We start from the raw sequence: 14,469 nt of genomic DNA on the forward strand, positions 1-14,469 counted from the left end.
TTTGTGTTTCCAGTGGGTTCCGGTGACTAACCCAAAGCAATCAGGATATGGATTTACTCTGACAGTGTGAACTCATCATGACAAAGCAGCAATGTTTTCACACCTTGGACAGTTTCCTGTTTTATCAAGTCCCTGTATGTTTTGTTGACTCTTTGTGGGACATTATAATCTTGATGCTACAGCTGAAACCATGGAGGTGTTTGGCTATGTCGTCTCATTTCTTTTACACACCAGCTGGATTACACAACCTTCAGATGCCTTTGAAGCCCAGCGTGTCTATGGAAATGCTTGAAGAAATTCCATAGTACCAGACAAGAGCATGATTGTTAAGAGGCCCTGATCTCACGAGGTGTCTGCTGTTGCCAGAACTGCTACTGTTCAGTTCCAACTCACTTTCCATGAATAGCGACATTATTCGTTAGAGTTTTCAGCAGGGAGTGATCGCCAGACACCTTTATTACAAACTTCTGTAGAGGGAAAATATGCCGTTGAAAAGGTTTTCCATCTCTACCACCTTCCTGCCTCTCTTGTTCTTACACATCATTTTCTTTTTAGCAGAGAGAGGATGGCGGTATTGAAATTGAAAGGAAGCAGATGGCATTAAAATAACATACCTGGGTTGTTGTTTTTTAATGTCTCGGTTGCATTGATGCTAAAACCGGGATGGAATAATAAGCAACAGTGTGTAGTACAACTAAGCTCATCACAGATGTACACATTTTGCATCGCTTCAGAAAACAGTCTTTTCCTTTCAGCAGGAGTGGGGAACCTCAGAACCAGTGGCTGAATGTCCAGAACTTTCCATATGGCTTTTGAGATTCTCCCCAGACACATCCCCTCTTCCCAAGCCACACTCATCCTGCTCCGTGCCCTCTTCAAGTGCTTTTGTCTCATTAGAATGTATTCTTGAACTATGATAATGCCTTTGACTTTCCTGGATTGAAGATAGAGAGGTGTCTGTAGAAACCTCTGGTGTTTGCAGGGCTCAAATGCAGTCCCCAGTACAAAGGCAAGCGTCCCATCCATAGTACCACCCATGTTTTGCCTCCATACCACTAACAGGTGGCCCCTGGAAGGTTTCCCGGGTGGAAACATGGCCCTCGGGCTGGAAAGGCTCCACATTCCTGACTTCCTGGCACTAGAAGTGGGCAGACAGTCTGAAGTTCAAAGGCATCAATATCTCCCAGCATGCACCTTGGGACTTTGACATTGCAACTGCTTCCTAAGGACTGAAGCATTAAGCTACCTCATTGTGGTCAAAGTAGCCACATGTATGCAGTATAAACCAAGATTTCTTTTAGTTCATATTTCAAAAAGTGGCTGGGTTTTAAAAGTCTCCAGGCATACACAGCACTTCTAATAAATAGATGTCTTGTCTACTTCATTCTATGCCTTGCATCCTGCCCTTGTCAACTTCCAGGCATTCTGCCCGTTGCAAAAAAAGAGAGAGCCTTAAATCTTACAGGAAGCAACTGGTGGGTACATTTACCCTTCTTAAGGTCATTTTACAGCATTTAGCATCTTAGTTCCATAAAGACAGCTGAACCAAAAGAGTGCCAGCGCAATAACAGGCCGCCCAAATAGCTCTTGTTGTGGACCCTAAATTTGAAATGTAAATAACTGAAGTTCAAGGCAATGGAAATAATCATCTAGCTTAGCAAATGTCTGCTAGGGAATCACGTACATACATACATTTGCATCCCAACTGGGGGCTTTTTAAAGTTAGCAAAAACGTTTTTCGTATTTTAATAGAAATGTCATGTAAACAATATATAATGCTTTGAAATTAAACATTACTTAAATTAAATATAACTTAAATTTATCTGGATCAAATCACGGGTGCTCAACTTCAGGGATTTCTCGTACGGTGAGGGCTCTGAAACACAAGCAGTTCTCCAGCAAAGGATGCCCCATTTCACTGAGAGTGGTGAAGGAGCATGTGCAGAAGTCCTCCTTCTCTTTCTCCTGACTTGAATGAGGAGCACATGCATTAGCTTCTTCTATACAGGCAGTCTCCCAGGTACCGCACGTCGGTGAAATTGCATATAATTGAAACCCATTGAAAAAGCTTGCAAACACCCCACTCCCGTTCTGCCCTTTTAGTGACATTTCAGTAAAATCTTCATGACCTGGTTGTGCACATCTTGAACGCACATAAACAGCAGAGGACTGCCTGTACATCACAGCTCATGAGGGCTCTGGACGGAAAGAATTCTTTAAGTCCACACCCTGTTGCATACCTTGTGAAAATCCCTTCAAAGGACTGTGGAGAGGGAACCTGAGATAGATTTTTCTGCATTCGCTAGATTCCCCTCATGATATTACTAAATCACAACTACCTAGTGGTTTGGTGGTTGGCTGTCATGGTGTGATATATGAATTTTTTTGTGAGGATTTATTTGTGTGTGTCAAACCAATGCAGAAATGTGGGGAACTAAACTTAAGATTGGATAAATGAGAAAGTGAGGAAACTGAAAAATTTTCCCATCCCTACTGCTGGTCTGTGTCCCCCTGGTGTGTTCAGCCTCATCTCTTTGCCACCCTTGCCAGTTCACTGGGCTGCCACTTGCTGGTGATGGATTGCAAGAATATCACATGCTTCTGTTACTAGAGGTTACCAGTACTGTTAGTGAGAGCCATGCATACAAACACACACCCACACCCCAATAAAAATTAGGCCTAAGTTAGGCCCTCACTTAAGTCACTGGCAGGGTTCCACAACCCTGATGGTTGAAAGAGGATTTTTAGCACAATATTTAGCCGTGAGACAAAAGAAAACTGCTCCTCGCTCTATGGTCTCTGTCCTGAAGAAGAATATTGAATTGGGGCCTTTGTTGTGAGAGATGTCTGGATCTAGTCAAAGCTAAGAAATGTGTTTGCATTGTGTTGTACTGCCCCCTAGAGTTAAAACTTGGGGTTCTTCTGATTGCTTCCCTGTGGCTTTTATTAAAAAGCAACACACTGACCGACTGATCCTAACAAAGGGTGTTGTGATCATATAATTACGCTGTTCTTTCATGCAGTAACTAGGGAAAGCCAATTTGTTGGTTTCCAAATCCCAGGTTTTGATCGAGCTGTCGAAAAATGGTCTGTATTTTCGGGAATTTATAGATACAAACATATATATTAATCAAACACACACACACACACACACACACACACACACACACACACACACACGTTTGTCAGTTGCCTAAAATATTTCTCTAGAGATTCTTTCTGTCTTCATGAAAATCAAACTTGGGGAAAAACAGGCCATGAAATATTTGTAACCTACCAAGCAAATGGAAACAGCATTACAAAGTAGCTGTCAAAAGAACGGCAGTTCCCCCACTCACTTCAAAGATGCTGCCTCACAGTAAGATAACACATGCAGGGTCAGAGGACAGGCAAAAAGGTAGAGAGAATGGACACCACACACAGCAGGCTCAGCAAACACAGCTTCCATTTTGTGTAACGGCAGAACAGCTACAAGCTGATCCACGTGAACGTTAAGAATGATGATTTTTCAAATGTTTGGAGGAAACTCCAGAAAAATCATTTGAGTGGTAAAGGCGAAGCAAAGATGGGAAAACAAGAAATTTTATGTATAATGTAAAAGGGGCTGATGTTATTCCTAATATTTATATGCAGGATGACTCTTAAGAAGGCAGTGTGGAAGGTACAGTTACACCGAAAATGAAAGACGTTTTTATGTAGGCAATGTTCACTTCTGGCAATAGGATGAAATGTGTATATATTGTTGTTTAGTCGTTTAGTCGTGTCCGACTCTTTGTGACCCCATGGACCATAGCACGCCAGGCACTCCTGTCTTCCACTGCCTCCCGCAGTTTGATCAAACTCATGTTCGTAGCTTCGAGAACACTGTCCAACCATCTCGTCCTCTGTCATTCCCTTCTCCTAGTGCCCTCAATCTTTCCCAACATCAGGGTCTTTTCCAGGGAGTCTTCTCTTCTCATTAGGTGGCCAAAGTATTGGAGCCTCAGCTTCACGATCTGTCCTTCCAGTGAGCACTCAGGGCTGATTTCCTTCAGAATGGATAGTGTATATATTAGGAGTGTATATATTAGGAGTGTATATATTAGGAGCGTGTATTGGCTTTGGCTGTGTGTGTGAATCAGGTCATTTGGGACAGGGTCTCATTTCCAGGTCAGATTGTGCTGTTAACAAGGCATCTCAAGTCAGATAGGGACCCTCTAAGCTTCCAGTGACTCTGTGGGCCTGTCTTCCCCCCAAAAGTTAAATGCACTAGCTTCCCTTCTATCCCCCCCTTTTCTTTAAAAAAAATGGGCAAGAATTCAGTGGACTGTCCAGAAAGATAAAAGGTGACAGCTGATGTTAGTCATACTCAGAGGAGACTCAATTATTTCTCTGGGCCTCGTCTCAGTTTGGGATCACCCAGTGTCTATGTGAATCAAAGTTCTGCTGGCGATGTATTTGCGCTTTCAGTGCAATGCAGGTAGGGCTGCAGGAATTTTGTCATGGTACGAGCACATTTGGGGTATATGGTACACCTGTTTTATGAGCAATTTATATACGAGGGTTTATATACTCACAGTACAACCCATCACACGCCAGTTCATAAACATCACATTATCCCTTGCAATGAAAACACTGATATTGCTTGCGAATAGATATTTTGTCTTCAATAAAGACCACAGAAGACTCTTAATAACAGTTGTAGTTACACAGAAATTGAAATATGCCTCACCTCATCCGCTTATTGAAATCTAATAGACAGGTGACAGTATAAATATGAGAGTGTTGCTGAGAGCTCTATCTTTCCGTGAGCATTGAAGCTTTATATATTAGGAGTCCTCGGGGCTTTTTGTCACAATATTTATCTGTTGTATGTTATAACTTATTAGCAGTATGGTCAGCAGCATGTCTGGCTCAGTTTTCTTGCTATCACCTGCCTTATCCACTAACTTTATCCCTAAAACAGGACTATGCCCTTCAAAACTAAATACTATTGCAATTATTATTCGTAAGTGCCATGCATATGTGAATCAGCCTTCCTCAACCTGTTGCACTCCAAATTTTTGCACTTGCTATCTTGAGCTGGTGGGAGCTGTAATCCAAAACATCTGGAAGGTACCAGGTTGAAGAGGGTATATGATGATGATGATGATGATGATGATGATGATGATGATGATATTGTCTTATATTACTGGCCTTGTTATCGTTATTTATTAAAATATTTATAGACTCCACTTTCATAGATATACAGCAATATATGCTGTGTACAGTGTACAAAATTAGGATAAGGTCAATTAAAAAGATCAGCAAAACATAAACAAATAGTGATTGGTAAAAAGAAATTACTAACAACAACAGGAATACAGTAATATGCTTGGCAGGTGCTATGTTGGTTGTTTTGCCACAGACATTCCATTTTTCAGTGCTTAGAGCAATTGTTCCTCTGATGAAATTTTAAAAAGCTTACATCTCAGTGGGAACATCCTTTCTCCTGTAGCTCAGGGGCTCATTAGCTTTTGTTACTGAAGGCTTTATTTTACTTTTCAAAGAGGGGTTAGGCTGATGCCTTTAGCCTTTTCCACTCTTGGCACTTTTGCAAATATTGCCTGGTTGTTTCCCTTAGGTTTCACCTAGTAGTAGTAGTAGTAGTAATTATTATTATTATTATTATTATTATTATTTATACCCCACCCATCTGGCTGGTTGGTTTCCCAGTAATAATGTGGCCCCCCTAGATGAGCATCTTCTTAACTCCTATTTAAAACATACTTCCTCTTTTTTATGTAAAATGACTGGCCTGGTTTGAGTAGGAGAGACTCAGTTTCCAGCAGCCCATCCTATCACCCCAGCAACGGCTGGTATCCCAAATGCCATGCATGGTATTCTGTACATGCATTGGGGCTATTCTCCTCTCCCATCTCCCCTATTTCAGCTGTTTCGGTTCCCTGAAAAGCTGTTTATGAAGAATATTGTGACAGTTCCACAATGAGATACAGGATGCTTCTGGACCATGGCCATAGCCAGGGGGGCAGGGCAACAGCTGCCCCCCAAATCAAGTAAAACAATAGAAATACTTAACTAACTGACCAATCATGTCATTTCTGCCCCCCCCCACAAAAGTCCTCTCCCCCCCCCCCCAACAAAAATCCTGACCATGCCCATGTTCTGGACTCCTCGCTATTTTCACGTGGGATTCAATCACATACAAGCAAGTTCAGGGTGCAGGATTAAAGTCAATTTGGAGTTTTTACACAGCAAACCTGCTTCCCCAAAATGTCTTTTTGCACTAAACAAAGTGATGGGAGAAATGCAGTGGGGAAGGTATGAGATAACACAGAGCTGGGACACAACATTGTCTAGGCTCTGCACAAGCAAATCAGCGGTTGCTCAGTAAATACCACCTAATCCCTTTGATGATGCCTAAAGGAAACCTTTCTGTATTTCTGAACTGCATTTGGAACTGCATAAGGAACCAAGAATGAAATCAGGCTTTGGCACGGGTGCTTCCTATGAAGGCTTGTCTACCTTTGGGTATCCCATCACAACCTGAGCCTGCTGGGTATACCCTGTTAGAAGGCAATCTCTGCACGACAGGTGGAAACCCCACCCATTTTTTAAGCTTTTGCCAGTAAGTCCAGACCCAGCTATGACCATCTACCTGCAGACCTCATTCCCAAAAGGAATCACAAATCCTGGGTAAGCGCATAGAACCCCCAAAATCTCACACCACTCGGAGGTAGGGATGGTGTGCAACAATACGTTTCAGATTCAATTATCTCCCTGTAACTAGCTTTACCTAGAAACAATAGAAGTTTTTTTTCTGCCATATATACACATCTTCTTATGAAGGGGAAATTCCCCCAAAAAGCTGCAGGCATTCTTAAGAAACAGAAAAACCAAATACCTCTGAATATTTAATTATCTATGCTGGAAATGAGAAACAGGTGTAATTAAACTAACACTTTTTAAATTAAGTGACCCCTCTTGACCAGCCATCTGTGAATAATTCAGATCCCCCCTCCATTATTACTGTAAAATTAAAACGAGGGCATATAAATGGCTAGATCCTCTTTAACTATCTTTAAGCACCAGGAATATATATTTTCCACCAGTTAAAATCCTTAATGATACCAAAAAATCTGTCAAGCATAACTCCCCCAATTCATTTGCCTGAAACCATCAATATTTTATCATGCACTTGCAGTTGGCTTTAATTTAACAGTCCAGGTTACTAATCAAACAAAACACCCAAGTCATTAAAAGTTAGCGTGCCATTTAGAAAGTGCATTTCACGTTTATTAAAATATCTTTCATGGAGCCATTAGAAGGCTAAAGTTTTAATTACAATCAGATATTTAGTTCTACTTCAGTTATGCTTTTGGCACTCTCTTGCAACTGCCTTGATTAATCTTCCGGACAGAGCTCATCCATTACCTCATGAAATTATTTTCCTCTTTACTTCTTCATAATTCATCCCTTTTGCCCCCCCCCTTTCTCCTACTCATCTCCAAACATGTGAATTGCATTAAAGAGGTGTGTGGTGTGTCCCATAGTTACCTGGAAAACAAGTCACTAGAGAGGGAAAACCATTTTCAGTTTTATTTACTGTGCAATCTTATACATGGCGCTTACTCCCAGGTAAAGTACCATTGAACTCAGCGGAACTTACTTCTAAGGAGACATGCATAGAATTGTACTGTTAGTCCCCAAAATACTAAATAAAATTTTAAGAAAGATGCAGAAACTGAAATATAGGCTGTGTGTGTAGGCAGAAGCTTTAAAACACAGCAAGATCTCCTTGCCCCCCTCAATTCAGATTGACCCTGGCTAGTGGCGGGAAATACATCAAAACACAGCATTTCATAAGAAACACAGCACAGATACAGATTTTGGCTAATGTGTGCACACTGCTTCCCAAACCAGTGGTGGGATCAAACTGGATGCAAAGTAAACAGGAGTATGTACACAGCCGTGGCTTCAAGTTCTCTTCTTGTTGTCATTGCGATTTTGCAAACATTTCCCTAGAGATGAAAAACTAGCAGCAGCCTCCTGTTATCTCTTGTTATTTTTCCCTCCTGATTTGTCTGGTTCATTTGGAGAACACATTGGATTCCACCATGCCTCTCATCTCCACTTTCCTCCTGAATATAGCCATAATACCTTTAAGCACTGTTTAACTATTTGGGCTATTTTATTCCCAGCAAAACAAATAACCCATCACATATATGATGCAAGCTAATTGGTCTAAGTTGCTTGGGCAATACAGGGAAAGGTCCAATTAAATCCAAAGTCATATTTGGATAAATCCAGTCATATTTATTTTCAGAGAATGGCATTAATTAAGAACAGGAGGATTAGTTGAAAATAAGAGGTGATATTGGGAGGGTCAAACTCCTTTAGATGACTACTTTAAACTACTTTAATAGAAGTCTTAATAAAATATATACGATACATTGGAAAGGGACACAAAAGGGTGCCAGAATAGTTAAAACATACTGTCTCTAGCAGGGGTGGGGTGGGGAATTAAAGTCTTGCCCAAAGACTGTGAATTTTAAAAGTGCACTAACTCTTTTAAGGGAGACCAAGAAGGAATTTGAGGAGCAAGCTACTAACAAATAGAGGTGGGGGGAAGAATCAAATAGTAAATGAGGAAGGGCTGGACCCCAAGTTCAGTAGCACACAAAGGGACCCAGGTTGGTTTGATCCTCAATATCTCTTAAGTTGAGTTGAAATACTTGCTTGAGACGCTGCCAATCAGTGCCCACAATACTGAGCTAGACTGATTGATGCTCTGACTTTGTATATGGCAATTTCCCATGTTCCTATCTATTTGAACATGTTACAAGCAAGAAATCGCCAGAAAGATTAGTGGAATGTCGGATGACTAAGATGTATCAGACAGACAAACTGCAGAGAAATTGAATGAATTCTTTGATTGCAAAATATGTTGGACAGAAACCCACAGCTGAATATTTTTTTTCAAACAGTGCTCCTGATGAACCATGCTATACAGAAGTGATCGAGGGTGAGGGTTGTTTTTTTTAATTGATGATGATGATGATGATGATGATGATGATAACTTTAAGGAAATTCAGGTTCTGCTTGGGGGTTCCCGTGAGCATCTGGTTGGTCACTGTGAGAACAGAATGATGGACTAGATGGGCTTTTGGCCTGGTCCAGCTTCAGGTCCCTTATGTTCTTACATGCAACTGAATGTTAAACGATGCAAAGAAAAAGTATTACACAGTACATAGGGTGTGATTTGCTGATATAACTGACAATATAGTGTCATCTAGTGTTGTCTGCAAGAATAACATCACATATGCAAGCAGCAAGCATCATCTCTCCATTCTATTAAAAGGCTCCAAAATTATATGGCAAAGAAGATGTGAAGCCGTAGTGTCCTTTGAGAGCCTATGGTGTTTTAATCAATAAAAGTTGTTATGGATCTTGGAAGACTTCTCAAGTTCTCCTTGGCACTCAGTTGCCCAATCTCTGTGGAATTTCAGGGCTGTTAAGCCCATGGCAGCAAGAAATACACATCTGCCTACAAAAACCCTACGGCTCTGATATCACAGCAGATAACCCAATGGCAAAACAACGGGCAAAGGGGCCAGAAGCTGATAAAGAGAGGACCAATTGCATCTCAGAGGCTTCATGTGTGTCCACATAGGTGTTGTCTTCTACCATTTATCATATAAATCATGTGTACCTCTGAAATGAACACTAACAAAATTCACAGCCTGTTGGCTTTGAATGTGGCACTAAGTAATCACATGGGCCACTCCTAGTCTTCATACGGTGTCCATAATGCAAGTGCTATCCTGTAGCTGCTATTGGGAACCATCTAGGAGGAGCCAAGGGGCCAAGAGCCCCCCAAAATGTTCAGTGAGGGGGCTGTCCCCCTCAATATTCCTGTGGTAGGCCTCCCTTGGCCTACCCACAGCTGCACCCAAATGATGTTGTACATATGATACACATTTATACAGCATATGAAGAACTTTTTTTTCTAATGCAAAGTGACCACCCTATTGTTAAATTAGGACTCAAGAGATCCAGGTTCAAATTCCCATTTAGCCACAGAGCTGCAAGGGTGACCTTGGGCCAGTCACTCAGCCTAAACTGTCACAGTTAGCTGCTGGGGTGGAATTAGGGAAGAGAGACCTACGGATACCACATTGAGCTTTTGTGAATAGCTTGGCTAGCCACATCATAGATTTAATCACTCCTGCCTTTCATAGCCTGGCATTGTCCCAGCAGTTGTTGTTTTGTTTTTAAAGGTGGGGGAGAGTGCACAGCCAGAAGCAGCAAGGAAGAAGACTACAGGGCCACTGGGAAAGACTACAGGGGAGAATGGTTGTCAGATGCTTCTGGTGTAGTCTGAAGGAGCCTCAAACCTCAGCAGGTGGTGGTATTTGTTCTCCCAGTACAGCTTCGCTCCGAGAGCCAAAGTTGTAGTGCTAGACCCAGACAAGAAATGTTCCTGTTGATTAATGAGTACCTACATTCTGCAACAGTTGGTGTTTTGGAAACAGTTTATTATTCAGCAGACAGGCATATATTATTATGTGAAATGTTGTTATTGTGCAGTCACCTCCAGATTAATAAAGTGATTTGTGTGCAGTGTTCTTGTTTTTAAAGGCTGAAGTGGCAATATTGTAAAGCACCAAACCAACCTACACAGGGAGAGTAGGTGAGCTATGCCTCCGGTCCTGAAACAGCCTTGTTCTTCTGAAGGCTTCCTCGGATTTCTCTGCCTCCCAGCTATTAGAGCAGCCTGCTGTGGAGGAGGATGTTGTCTGAAAAAAGCCTGAGCTGTCGCACAAGGGCAAAAATTCAGGCTTTGATCCAAGAACAAATGATGTTTAGAAGAAGTGAAGTGAGGAGGAGGAGAAGGAGGAGGAGGAGGAGGAGAAGGGGGAACATCCATGAAATGTTGTGGGTCAGGACAGATTGTGCTCAAGACAAAGGCATCTGTTGCATTAGGACAAAATTATTTGGGCATTCAATGGGAGCAGATACTGATCATAACCTGTGAGCTCCTTTATATCTGTAAAAAATAAAATAATGCACAGCAAACTTTGGTTTACACACAATGTATAGGTTATACACAATGTAGACCCACTCAGATTGATGGACCTTAAACAGTGCCCACTATTTTATTATGTTTTTATATTCTGCTGGAAGCCGCCCAGAGTGGCTGGGGAAACCTAGCCAGATGGGTGGGGTATAAATATTATTATTATTATTATTATTATTATTATTATTATTATTATTATTATCACTCGGTTTACTCCAAGGAGGACTAATATTACAGTCCTGAAATTTCAACACTTGATGCTGTTCATCAGTGTCAAAGGTAAAACTCATACCTTAGGCTACGTACCGGTACATATTAGGGACTTAAAATGCAGCAAGGTAATTTCTGCCCGTTGTGTTTCAACTCCCTGTTGTGATATCCAGTGTGGCGTAGGGGATAGAGTGCTGGACTACAATCTAAGACGTCAGGGTTCAAAACCTGATGTGTTCATCAGCTTAACCGCAGCTTGAATTTTCAAATCAATTGGAGGCTGATCTGAGTGGAAACACATCAAGCAGAAGTATTTCTCAAAAAACTAGAAGATAAATATGGCATGTCTACTTGGCTTCAAACATCAGTGGCACTCTGGAGCCTGAATAAGCAGTAAGGTGTACAGAGTCCAAAATGGCCACACAGAAAAACCCTAATGGCTAAAAATACCCTGTGAAAATTCCCTTATCAATGTGATCAAGTTAAGCTTCCTGGAACATGTGGAAGGGAAATGAAGGCCTAGTTGGCTAATTTGGGGTGGCAATTGATTTATCAATAATGGCAAGAGAGCGACACAGGCTACAACCATCCTCAACCTTTCATAAGTCAGGCAATGACTGTTCTCGATGCTTTTCTAGTTCCAAATCAAACTGCAGTTCTAATTAAGATTCATAAGCTTAGCTGCACCCACATGTTACCTGGCCTCCTTCAGCCACTGTCACTCAACAAGCCCTGGAAGTCAACCAGAGCTTAATGAGGAGGTACCACAGGGAGAAGTTACTAATCTTGCCAGCAGGGGTTGAATGAGCATTCAATTTTTCATTCAAAAAAGGTGCAGGGTTAACTATGCTCCACTGCACTAGAGGCAGCTTCCCCTTACCTGACAGGGTTTTCCAAATGAGGACTCTGTATAATGGCTCTAATTCAGAGATACGTACCTGCAGCAGTGGGCCTTGTGTAGTGCTGCAGGTGAGAAGCTAACTGCCAGACAGATTATTAGTGCTGATCACCTCTTAGGGAAGAGGAAGAGGTGCCTGGAATTAACCTCTCCTTTTATACAGGCTTTTTATACAGCTGATTGGTGCTTTCAAACTAATGGTGCTGTTTGTTAGGGCATATGCCGTGCAAGATCATTACTCTTCAACAGGCATCCCCAAACTGCGGCCCTCCAGATGTTTTGGCCTACAACTCCCATGATCCCTAGCTAACAGAACCAGTGGTCAGGGATGATGGTAATTGTAGTCCAAAACATCTGGAGGGCCAAAGTTTGGGAGTGTCTGCTCTTCAATGTGAGAACTTTCTCCCAGGCAACACCCATTTGCATGTCAGTTGTAGGGATGGCAATCTGTCAATTTCACTTTCTCTATTTCTCCTTTTCCCCATTTTATATTCATTTCTCCACACTGCTACATCAGTTTGCATTTAAAAGAAAAAGTCCTAAAAAGATAAATCAGCATTTTAGTGCAAATTTACCATAATATGCACATTTTTGTATGCAACTTTGACTTATACACACTTTTGCAAAGCAAATTCACTGCACAGAGTGATTTTTGAAAAAGTTATTTTCACAAATATATGTACTGTAACACATGCTGTACCCTAGTAGTACATGCATTTTTGTACACTTGACTGGAAAACTGCACTGCAAAATTTGAAAAGGTATGAATGTTGACGGATAACTTTTTCAATTTGCATACTGTTTCAGGAAGTGCTAATTAAGTAGGTTTGCCTTTAAATGGGAACTGAATCAAATTTAGTGGTTTGGCACCTAATCTTTGGACGGTCGTCCCCTTGAATATTAGGCACCATATCTGTAGTCTTTTCAGTGCCTACTGAAGACCTTCCTCTTTCAAGAAGCCTTTTGAGATGAGATCTTTCCCAGTCTGCATCTGTATTGGAGGTTTTAAAGGTGTTACTTTAAAACAAAGTCTTACTCAGAGTAGACCCATTGAAATTAATGAACCTAAGTTAGTCATGTCCATTATTTTCAATGGTTCCACTCTGAGTAGGACCAGCATGGAATATCACACGTTATTTTCCACTCTGTGCTCCTTTGAAAGGACAGGATAAAAGTAAAAAAAAACAAATTTCTCCTGCATCCCTAGTCTACCCAGAAGGGCATTCAGGTACTGTATCCTTCTCTGAAGTCTCTCAGCCCCACCCACCTCACAGGGTGTCTGTTGTGGGGGAGGAGGGGAAAGGAGATTGTTAGCCGCTTTGAGACTCCTTCGGGTAGGGATAAAGCGGGATATCAAATCCAAACTCTTCTTCTCTTCTTGCCACCTTCCCATACCAGCAGTGAGAATCTTAGAAACCTGAGCAATAAAGTCTCCCTTCACCCTTCTGTGAATGTCCTTTGTTGAATTAGGTTCATCCATCCCTTCTTGGGAGAAGAAAATGTCCAGAGTGAAAAGAATTCAGGCAAGGGGGATGGGGAGCTGGTTCAAAAACTGGTGGCAAAGGGACAGGACCACTGCCACCAAGAAAGGTCAGTGGTGCAAATCAGAGATGGAGGATGATCTGGGGAGGGTAACCGGTGAGGATCATGCTGGTGTAGATACACAGTAGGGAAATGTCAGGCTTTCTTTGCAAAATAAAATGCAGTGTTAAGGAAAGTCACTATTGCAGATCCAGCTGTTCTGATACCTGAAACAGCCATTTGTACAGGAAGGTTTGGGTACAAATTCCTCATGTTTGGGTGATAAACAGGGCTTCCGGGTTCAGCGCCAGCGCCGATCGGCGGGGTTTCGTCTCGTCTCCGAGACGGCCCATCCCTGCTAGGAGTGGGGAGGGCAGCGAGAGCGACGCTGCGCCCCTTAGAACCTCGGGAAGGGCGTCCCGGGGGCAAATTTGCTCGGCACAGCCCCAATCCGGACTCCCCAACCCTTCGGCTAGCTCTAATAAGAGCTCCGGAGCGAGGAGGGTAGAAGTCGCGGGGGCCATTTTGAGCGGCAACGTTATTCTAGCAGGGAGAAGCTTCAAGCCGAAGGCGGAGAGCGCTGGATTCTTCCGAAAATAAAACGATTGGAAACAAGACTGTAAGTAACCTCACGATTTGGATTATAAAACAATTTGGATCTGGGAGAGAGGGGAGAAAAGAGGAAGCCACCCCCCCCCCACGGCAACAAAAGAGACAGTAAATAGAAACCCGAAGCCGTAAACAGAAGATTTGCAATTCAAAAGTATGGGAATGTTAGGGA

This window comes from Zootoca vivipara, chromosome 1 (genome assembly GCF_965207765.1).
Source record: "Zootoca vivipara chromosome 1, rZooViv2.hap1.1, whole genome shotgun sequence".
NCBI lineage: Eukaryota > Metazoa > Chordata > Lepidosauria > Squamata > Lacertidae > Zootoca > Zootoca vivipara.